Genomic DNA, 11963 nt, shown 5'->3' on the forward strand with positions numbered 1-11963 from the left:
AGCTATTCACCCACCAGGCCCTTCTGCTGACAGGAAGAAAGGTAAAATAAATGGAGCCCAGAATTTAGAAGCAGAGTTCTGCAATTTCAAGGTCGATCCTCAAGTTCTTTGATCTAAGAACTGGAACAGGCTGCATAAATTTTTGAGCCTAGTTTTCCCTCATATATTATAAAAACAAAAGAATTTATTATTTAGCTTATGAGAGTTTAGAAGGGATACAATATGGTCAAGTGTGAAAATGGGAATATATATTTTAAACAGAAGCCCAGTTACCACCATTTTAGATATATTGAAAGTCTAACTACTTGTAGAAATTCCTTCAGATCCTGTTTAACCACCTTAAAATACTCAAACAACTTCCAGTTTTCCTGTCTGTATAGATTGTACTAAATTGAAGAAAAAACACAAATAAATCTTCTTTAATAAACTTGTACTGAGTAAAATTTATGTCCAGAGGAAACAGCCACACAACAAATTGCAATGAAGCATGAAGATTGTTATAAATGTATGCAGCCTGATATATGTGGCTATGTATATGAGAAACAGATGTGTTCATGATGCCTGCTATGCTTGATTATCTCTATGCCCACCATCTAGCTCTTAATGTGATTCTCTGAATTTATTTGTATCTTAGAGATAAGAACTATGTCTCATGGCCTAGCCTTGTTTAATTTATTTCATCACACACAATGTACATTCTCATTTTCAAATAAAAAATGCAAATAAAATAGTGTTGAACCTGTTACCTGTCACAGAAGAATCACTTCCAAAAGCCAGAAAATTAAAGCAAATGCTTGTGTTTATACAGTAACAAAACTAATGCTCTCTAACTCTTTCTCTGACTTCATTTAACCTCTACTTTCCAAGTTATGAATAGTAGACTATCTAAGCTGCCTCTGAAGGATAATTAAGACATATTATAAATGTTCATCACTAAAAGTAGAAAAGTATAACCATTAATCTCACTCAAATATCAATCATGGAAGCAGCAATACCCACATCCCTGAAAGCTATACGCATTGGTGGCATAGTGATACTATTATGGGACTAACCAATCACCATTTGATTATATTTAAAGCCCACTCCATGAGGTGGAACCCATACCTGACACTATTAATAAGGCCAAGAACCTGAGACTTTGTATGCCATCTACCCTAGAAGAAAATCTTACAATTATTATACTAAATGAACAAAGCAATTAAGCAACTTCTAACAACATAATGATGTACTCATAGGTGAATGCATCACTTAACCTTCCTCAAAGAGGCTTCTTCTTGCATTAGATGATAACAAATACCAAGATCTAGAACTGAACAATGTGTGGAGAGGAAGAGATTTTGGAGCATTTATTCCTAAATGGAATACTTGTGTCATAGTTGTCCCCTCATGGCTCAAGTATCTATGCAGAAGAGAAGGCAGAAAGACGATAAGGACTAGAGATGGTGGATAACTCTAAGGAAACAGCGTTTTCTAGGTCCAACAGGGATGATGCACATAGGACCTCAGAGACAGTGACAGCATGCACAGAACCCTCGCATATCTAAACTAGACAAAATCCCAACACAAAAGAAGGGAAGTGGGTACAAAGACCTGGCTCAAACTAAGAATCTATTTGCAATTGATATGTACTGGGATGGGAAAAGTTGTGTTTCCTTTTTGGAATATTGGGTAATCAACCACACCCCAGACAGGCCACATATTCAGGAAAAGATAGTTGGGCAATGTGAATCTGACTACATGGGTTTTGTTTGTGCTTTTTATGGTTTGGTTTTGTGGGGGTTTTTTGTTTGTTTGTTTGTTTTTCTTGAGGGGAGTATAAAGTGTGGTAGCATGTAGAGAAGGATCTTGGGATTCTGAAAGAAGAAAAGAATATGACCAAAATATATAGTATAAAATTGTTAAAAATATTTTTTAAAGTGGGAAAACTCAAGTTTAATCTCAGCCATATTCTCATCTTTAATTTTTTGCTGTCTATATACAACACTATACATTTAGAAACTTTGCATTTTCAGTTAATAATAACTCAACTTCACTAATTTATCAAAGGCTAGGTATTAAAGTAGTACATAAATTTTAGGGTATGAGTACTTTTATAGCTTGAATGTGAAACTTCTTCCTAGGTTCCTGTATTTGAGCCCCTGGTCTCCAGTGTGGTGGTGTTTTTTGGTAAGGACTCCTTTCAACATGGGGCCTATTATATAGATAAAATCTTAGGAGTATCTGGGTCATAGCCCAAGCCTGGTTCTGATCTGAGCTCTCCTATACCTATTCAGCAAACATGAGCAACTCTCTTCCTAGTCATACACTAGAGCTTCAAAGCTATTCCACAGCCACACTATCCCTGCCATGATGGAATGCATCCCTGGAGTCCCAAGTCAGAATGCATACTTTGTTTTTAAGTTGTATCTGTCAGTCATCCTCATCCAGTAAGGAGTAAAGAAATTTATATAGTTGTATGACACAAAGGTGAAATATTTTATTACATTAAATTTATGGCAACTTGACATGTTGCAAACCAGCACTAACTGCACAGGATGGCCCTAAGAAGGACACAGGCTTTATCTCCCTACTTTGCTTACTGACCCTATAATTTAGTATTTGTGTTAACTGTGTTCTAAGTTAACTCTGTTGATAAGAGTGTACAAATGTATGGATTGAATCAAACGAATTTTTTTACCAGCTATAAGATCTAGAAGCACAAAATAATATTTTTAACAACAATAACAACAACAACAGCAGCAGTAGTTTGGGACTACCAGAGTCAAAATCAACATCCCAAGAACATACCATATCCTTCCATTGGGATGCATGGTAAAGTTTTAAGCTTCTGTTTGAGGTTAATTGATTCAATGATCATTTGCTAACCACTTATATTAGGCTCAGCATCTCTGAGAGCAGGGGCAGGAGCATACAAAAGGAACATGAATAAGCTGTTGGGGTGTTTACACTTCTGAGGATGAGTGACACACTCAGGAGTGTGCTCAGAGTTCTGATGGTGGCTTGCACTGAGGACTATGAGCTGGGAAGGAAGCAGAAGAGTCTGCGACTGTGCTTTTGCACCAGCAGAATAATCTTTTTAGATAATTGATGCTACAGTGGAGTGATAGGTGTGCTATTAGTTAAAGTAACCAAGTTAGGTTCTTTTATTAATTTTATGGTATGTCATTACTAGGTACTTGAGATACAGCCTGAAGCAAACCATTTTAATCTTTCTACCTGGAAAATTACAGTGCTTACACTAAGCAGTTCCAAATTCTGTTAAAGCTCTACAACCTAACGACTATGGCAAGCATGCTGTCAGATTCTGTGCTGCTATAGCAAAACACCAAATGCTGGACAGTTAATAAATAAGAGGAATTTATTTCTTACAGTTCTGGTGTCTGAGAAATCCAATATTGAAGTACCAGACTGGCCTGAGGGTTGGTCTCTTTTTTGAAGGTGTTAGCTCGGTGCTGCACCCTCGGAAGCAGAAGATTCAAAAGAGATGAATTTCCTCCTGCAAGCCTTTTTATAGGATACTTAATTCTAGTTATGAGGGGACAAGTCCTCAAGACTTCACTATTCTTTTTAAAGGTCTTGTCTCTTAAAACTATCACTGTGGCCATTGAACTTTAACGCCCAAGATTCGAAGGTGCAGTTTTTAAACCATAACAAGTGTCTATTGTCTACATAGAAGTCATTTTTTTCTATTCAGTTCAATAAAATGGAAAAATTATTTTTATTTGGGATTATGATATTCTCTAATAAAAATTTAGTTTTCTTAGGGCTTCGTTTCCTAAGAATGGCCATATGATACATTGTAGTCACTAAAAAATAGAATGTCTTCTTTCCCTAATGTAGGTATTAGCTTCCTGCTTCTCATTCCCCATCCTCTCAAGAGTATAGGGACAGTGCCAGGAATGGAAAAGCCACCACTGTGATGGAGGAATGACACGAAAAACCTGAATCCTGAAGATACTCTAGCAGAGCCCTAGGGTGGCTACGGGAATTGTGGCCTGAGTGATACTGTAATCTGGCTTCTGTGGCAGTCAGATAAACTTCACCTTTCCTAATATACATCCCTAAATTCAATATTTTTAAAATGTATTTTCTGAATTCAGAACCTGAATTAAGTCATAGTGCCACATGACATGGTTTTATATTTTAATATCTATGAGTATGTGCACACACAAGCATATACATCTATGTATGTATGTATGTATGTATGTATGTATGTATGTATCTATAATCTATCTATCTATCTATCTATCTATCTATCTATCTATCTATCTATCTATCTATCTACCCACTCATCCATCCATCCATCCATCCATCCATCCATCCATCCATCCATCTATCTATCTATCTATCTATCTATCTATCTATCTATCTATCCATCTTCTAATCTGTCATCAGTCTCAATCCAATGAAATTTAGACCGGAAAGAAGGTGACCAATGACTGTGCTTCTTTGTATGTGGTGGCAATTTTTTTTCTTATATTCTTTCACAGGTATATACTTACTTAATTCCTTTTCGCCTCAGTGAGTTGATCATTTTGAAATGGACATATTCCTATGTCCATGGCAATGATTCCTTTGTGTCAGAGAACCGGTGTATATTCTTAATTGGCACAGTAATGATTATACTTTAGAGGGCTGTGAATATTGCTCAGTGGTAGAGTATATGCCTATGCCTAGTATTCCAGAGGTCCTACATTTAACTCTCAGTATTGAAAAAAAATGTTCTAGGAACAAAGCTTAACTAGGAAGTGTTACATAGAATAAGTTAGGTTTAGGATTGTCCCCTATTCCTCTCAAGAGAGAAGACAACAATTAGTCATTGCCTTAAGAGGCAGGATATTCACCACTCTTGGAAACTATGGCAAGATGTAATTTGAGCATGGCATTTGGTTGAAAGAGGAGACTTCTAGATCTGAACCTGTCATGGGAGCCTACACTAGGATCCAGTGATAGAAGCACCTAGAAGAAGCTGATGAGAGCCTGGGCAAGGTAAGTCAGTCTTCATGGGATATGAGCTTGCATAAGCTCTAAGAGCTGATTTACCTTGTGTTTAGTGATGTGAGTTGTGTTGGTTTTATCATTGTGTTCAATGTGCCTTTCCAAACACTGTGCCGTTTATTTCATTTTTTGTCACCACTTCTCACTGACCTACTTGAATAATCCCATCTGTCTGGCTCAGGTTTCATCTCTTTTAAGAATCTTTCACAGATATTAACATGAATTTAACTGTGCTTCTTCTGTATTGAATAACATACATTTCTATGGCTTTTCTTGCTACATTGTAGTCTTCTTTTCCTATTAGAGTAAGATGTTACCACTTATGCCCATAACAGAATCTTTATTAGCAATCCAGTGATAAGAAGTGTGTGCTCAGTGAGTAAATGAAAATACAAAGCACACTGAGCACTAGTTGAATAACATCCATAACACATAGTAGATGTAATAATGCTCTAAGAATCATACCTCTGCTTGCAATAGAATTTGTCATAGTCTACCAGGATATTAGACAAATATAGTTCCAGTTACTGCCTGTTATAACAGAAATTCATAACTAATCAATTCTGTAAGGGTATGTGAGAGAAATTTGTCTCCTATGCCTAAGCATTTAAAATTACTTAAAAATATAATCTCACTTTAAAATAATATCATATTCAAGAAGATGGCTTTGAGTCTCCTACAACTGGTAGTTGTGAGCCACCAATGTATGTTCTGGGAACCAAACTCAAGTCCTCTGCAAGAGCTGTGTGTACACGTAGTGACTGAGCTACCTCTCCTGTACAGTCTCTTGAATTGGTTAGGTAGTAAGGGGAAGTGTTATAGTACAACATTTCAGCCACTATTAGAATGTGATTTTATTTGAAATGTAGCATCTTTATTATTCTCACAATATTAGTCTCACAATGGACTCAAGAGAGTTAAATTGATTAGTTTTTTGCCAAAAATAAACATTCAGGGAATCAATTAAGACATCATGTAAAACACACTTGTATTTAACTAAACATATAACAATATTCACTAACTATTTAAAATATGCATTAGGCATTTGAGAAAAATATTTTCATATCACATTCCATAAATGCAATGCCATTCATATTTCAGCTTAAAGTTTAAAATCATATTGACTTCTGTTTATAATACAGAAAGTCTTAAGACAGGATTCATTTAAAATAATGTTAAGTTAGTTTCGAAATGAAGAATGAATTTAAAAGAAGACTATCAAAGATGTGAAATTGTAAAGAAAACATGTAGGATGAAAATTGTAAATTGATGAGTCCCTTCTAGGAAAAAGAAGACCCCTGGCCACACCCATTCTCTTCAGAGCATTAGGAAGAAAAGGAAGCTGCCTTGTGTGTAAGAAAGGTAAGAGTAATGCCATGACAAATTGCCAAAGGCTGATGTAGGTGAAGGGGGTCATTCAGTGAACATGGGAGCCTTGGAATAAAGAGACTCTACACATACCTCTTTTGGAAAGGCGTTTAATAAGTGTCAACGAGAAGGTTAGACATATCAGACTTACTGAGGTATGAAAGAGAGTCCAGGAAAAGACAGCAAGCTCTCCAGTGCTTATGCTGAGTACCGGGAATAATTGTGAGCTACTGGCCAGAGAGATGGAGAGAAATCTCCTTCTGAGGTATAAGTTCACAAGACCTACTAATGGCTGAGCAGAGGACCAGAAAATGCTCCAGGCACTTAGACTCTACACTTTGATAAGGAGGATTTTATTTCTGTCATCAAGTCTATTAAAATTGGTGGTGAAGAGTATCTCAGTAAAACAATCAAAATCTAGAAAAAGATGTTTATAGGCTAGATTTACTCCAGGGAGCAAACGGGACATAGGTACCTATTTCTGGGGAGAAAAAAAAAAACAACACTTCAATTGTATATAGAACAAAATGTGACCTATTACCCAGAGATGAAATAGGCTATGAGGACTGGTGGGATAGCTCAGCAGGTAAAGGCACAGTCCCTAGGACCCACATATGTGCAGTGGTACATATGTACACATATTCATAAATAAGTAGACAAATAAAAAAGATGAAATAGATGAAAGAAAATCAGAATGTGAAGGAACACAGAAGGTAAAACTGTTGGTGCTTTAAAAATCACTACAGTAAGCATGTGGAAATTTCTAGAAAAATTAATAATATTTCTTTCTAAAAATATTTTTAATTAAAATATAATTCCATCACTTACCTTCTCCCTTCCTGCCCTACAGTCCCTCTACTGCTCTGCCCCCAATAGCCTCCTTTCTTTGATGATTATGGTTTCAGACATCAGGAAGATATTATATGTAGCATTGTGAACATTCAAGAGAAGCTTTGAGTTCAGGAAGAAAGAATTTTTCTGTCAGCTTTTCAAATATGTTACATAAAATCCAAATTAAATGTTACTAATTTATAATAAGGATGTCTCATGAGCAGAAAGTTTAATTCTCTGTGATTTTAGGGTATGTGAGTGAATGATATTTATTCACAGTGGTGGGTCTTGATTAATCCTGGCCACTGCATGTAGAATACAAATGAAATGTGTAACTTCCAAAAGAGAAAATTGAGCAGAGTCATAGATAACATATACTGCCCAACTGAGAGATCCAGATACAGCCAAATAGTTGAGAGTATGTGACATGGGGGTGGGCAAAGGAGATGGGACAGAAATGAAAGACAGGTGAGGTGGAGGAGGGGCTTGTGCGTTTCTGGAAGCAGGGGCATGTTCTTATGTGGATTGATGTTAGGGGTGCACTGGTGTATACACTTGTAAATAAGCCGTACATTTAGATTCATGCCTTTCAGACTATCTAAATTATATGTCAATATAAAATGCAACCTTGGAGTTTTCTAGCAACATTGAATCTCTAAAGAGCTTTTATTTTCTATCTTATCTTGCACTCTGTATTTTATCCCTGCATCTTACATCCTGCACTGTCAGTGAGAGGTCACTGAAGTGATTCTAGAATCATACAATGATACTGTATGCAGATTCAGGTTTACAATTTAAAATGAAGTATAATTCCTGAGCTTCAGGCATCCCCTATGTGTCTAGATTCTAGAACATTCTACAACAACTAGAAACTGAGAAAATGACAGTATTTGAATACCTCTGCTAAACATGATTACGTTGATCCTAGGTTAGAATATGTTACAGACGACAGTTAACTTTTTCAGCACAGCTATACTTACAGAAGCTGAGCAGTGATGTCGTGTGACCATCTTATTTGAAGTTATAATCACAAAACCTTGTTTTATTTATTGATGTATATTTTCTAGAAATGCAACTCATTATAGCACATGAACTTATTACCATGTGTTGAAAAGAAATATACCCTTGGCAATCTCTAAATATTGTATAAGTTTGTTTGATAGAGTCCAAATAATTAGGCAAAAACAAAGCCATTTACAATAATCTTGGGAAACTTTACCAAAACAGTACAAAATAGAAATATTGTAGAATTCATTATTCAAACATGTAAAGAAAACTGAGTAGAGAAGCTTATGTTAAAAAAAAATCTATTTTCTGAAAGATCAAATTGTGTTTTTTTCCATTTTTATCACAAAGGAAATTTGAGCTCAGCCTTGAATCAATTATTTCCCCAAACCATGTGCAAGGAAAAAAAAAATCTGTTGCTTCTAAGCACTTGGAGCGGTGTGAGCGAGCTTCCTTCCTGAACAGTGCCAGGGCGAGGGCCACTTGAAGAGCAGGAACAGTGAAACTGGTCCAGTAACTCCATGCTTATTAAGATTTGGAGAATGTAGTAAGTTGTTCACCTCCAGTCATTGACCTTTAAAATGATGCTCAGCCATCTTTGAAATGGCCTTACCTCATCAAGAAATCCCATAATGCCAAAATTGCCCATTAAGTATCATATCATCTCCTTTGTCATGTATGATTACCAGTCATGATGCAGTTTTGGTCAATCCTCAGGTATGTTGCTTATTCAAGGAAATCATCCTTGGACAGATTTATGAAATCACATAGCAATTTCCCCAGTTTTGACCTGGAGGAATAATCATTTTCAAGACTTGAAAAAAAAGAAATATTTATTGGCTATCTAGCAGCTTAGATCTAAGGTTTTACAAGCAAACTATTGGGCTGACACCAGCATTGTTTGTTGTTATATACTTCCAATATTCATAAAATACAACTTTTGGTATTTGTCTAGGGTTTCCATTGTTGTAAAGAGACCCCATGACCAAGGCAACTCTTATAAAGGACAACATTTAATTAGGGCTGGCTTACAGGTTCAGAGGTTCAGTCCATTATTATCTTGGAAGCAGGGCAGCATCCAGGCTGGTATGGCAGTACCTAGGCAGGCATGGCCCTGGAGGAGATGACTACATATTGTTCCAAAGGCGAGCAGAAGACTGACTTCCAGTCTGCTAGGAAGACAGTCCCTAAGTCCACCCTTACAGTAACACACTTCCTCTAATAAAGCCACATCTACTCCAAGACCACACCTCCTAATAGTGCCACGCCCTGGGTCAAACATGTTCAAACCACCACATTGTTGTAAATTAGCACTGAAATTGTATTTTCATTTGACAAAGTTTTAAGAATTAGGATTGGAATATCAAAAGCAAACAGGAAATTTAACATGTTAGATTAATTAATGAAGATTATTATTATTATTGTTGTTGGAAGTTCTGTAAATTTATTTGATACCAGCAGTTGTCATTCACATTGACTTGTAGTAGATTTTTTAAAATTCTTTCATCATATTAGTGATATTTTCTTTATGAATAGTATTTTTTAAATTAAAATATATTCATATAATTTTCCCTTCCCTTTCCTCTTCTAATCCTTCTTGTGTATCATGCTCCTTTGCTTCTTTTCCAAATTGTTGTTTCTTTTTCATTAACTGTTATGGTTTTATACACACACACACACACAAACACACATACACACACACCACAGGAGCATGTACACAAGCATGTACAAGCATCTAAATATGTAAATACAACCTGCTCAGCCCATTAAATGCTACTTCTATGTGTATGACTTCAGGGCTGACCACTTAGTATTATGTTTTTTTTTTTTTTTTTATTTTTTACTTTAATTTGTGTAGCAGACTGGATAACTATGTAGATTCCTATTTTTCTTTTCTTTTCTCTTCTCTTCTTTCTTTTTTTCTTTCTCTCTTTCTTTCTTTTTTGATGCAAAAGCATAAGGTTTATTTTCCAGCACTTCAGGGTCAACCCTCAATCAGTCTCTCTAAAGGAGTGATGAGAAGGCAACAGCATTTCTATTTTTTCTATCAACTGTATTTTTATTTTAAAAAAAATGGTGAATTCACCTGGTTTCTTTCATTTTCAAGTTATTACAGAGATCAACTCTTGTCACCATGGGTAGCTGTAGGTCCTGAAGGACTCAGGCCGTGAAAGTGGGGCATATCAAAGCTTCCAGTGAACAATGCTTTTATTATTAAATGAGTTTAAGATGTTAGACAGGTGCAGTTGGTTGTTTTGTTTGTTTGTTTGTTTGTTTGACTGACTTTTGGATAAGTGGCCAAGCTTCATCTATATGTAAAACTAGATACAAGAAAACATATCCAAAAGATGTTCCACCATATGACAAGGACACTTGCTCAACTATGCTCATAGCAGCTTTATTCATAATACCCAGAAACTGAAAATAACTTAGATATCCCTCAACCAAGGACTAGATAAAGAAAATGTGGTACATTTCCACAATAGAATATTACTTACCTATTAAAAACAATGACATCATGAAATATGCAGACAAATGAATGGAACTAGGAAAGATCATCTTAAGTGAGATAATCCAGATCCAGAAAGACAAACAAGTGTGCTCACTTATAAGTGGATATTAGCCACAAAGTAAAGTATAACTAGGCTATAATCTACATACCCAAGAAGCAAAGTAACAAGGAGGGTGCAAGGAAGGATGCTCGAATCTCACTAAAAAGGAGATATAAAATAGAAATGAGGGAAGGGTGAATGGAGAGAAGGAACTAGGTTGAACTAGGGGTGGGCAGGGGAACAGGAGAAATCAAGAGTGATGAGGACAGAGGGAGAGAGAGCTGAGAGAGAGAATTGGAATCAGCTCAGCTGGGGAGAGGTTGTACATCAGAGGGAGAGAGAACCACAAGAATTGGAATTGGTAGGAGTAAGCTCATCTCTGGAACAAGCTAGAAACCTATTCTATTGTCCAATAGAAATTCCCAAAAGCCTTTGAGGGTAACCCAGGCTAAGAATCCTAGCAATAGTGAATATGGAACCTGAAACAACCACAGATGTGCAGCGTGGTCTTCATACAGGACCCTGATCAGTAAGAGCAGAGGCTGTCTCAGACTCCATTGCCTACCTTTGGATCCCTTTTCTTTAGTTGAGCCACCTTGTCTAGCCTCAATAGAAGAAGATGCACTTAGTCCTACTGCAACTTGATATGGCAAGGTGGATTGATATCCCTGGGAGGCCTCCCCTTCTCTGAGGAGAAAGGGAGAGGAGATGGAGAAAGGAGGTAAGAGGGAGGGACTTGGAGGACAACAGTTAGGGGAAGCTTCGATTGGTATGTGAAATTAATTAATTAATTAATTAATGAAGAAAAAAGAGAAAACCAAGAAACCTTCCTGTAATTCAACTTTGCTACAGGATTTTTTTTTTAACTTCAAAGGTGTCATTTCTTCTTTTTTTCCATAGTTGCATATTTTAATTTTATAGCCAGCTCTTTTACCTACTCTGAAAATGTTCACATTTCTAATGAATTCCTTTATTAATTTTTCCATACCAACAATTTTTTGGAAAGTAATTGATGGATGAGAATAATTTCATCTTATGGTTGGCATTCTTTGATATATTTTTAATTCATAATATAATCTTCCTATGTGGATGAGAATCTCTCTTCTCTTGAAAGAGACTCATAAAAATATACTGAATTGAGTCTGTGGATATAGAAAGTATTGTTGGTCCCTGTGTGCTTGGAGAGTTTTCTTTTTAGGTAGCTGTTTT

The sequence above is a fragment of the Mastomys coucha genome, unplaced genomic scaffold, assembly GCF_008632895.1.
Source record: "Mastomys coucha isolate ucsf_1 unplaced genomic scaffold, UCSF_Mcou_1 pScaffold15, whole genome shotgun sequence".
Lineage (NCBI taxonomy): Eukaryota > Metazoa > Chordata > Mammalia > Rodentia > Muridae > Mastomys > Mastomys coucha.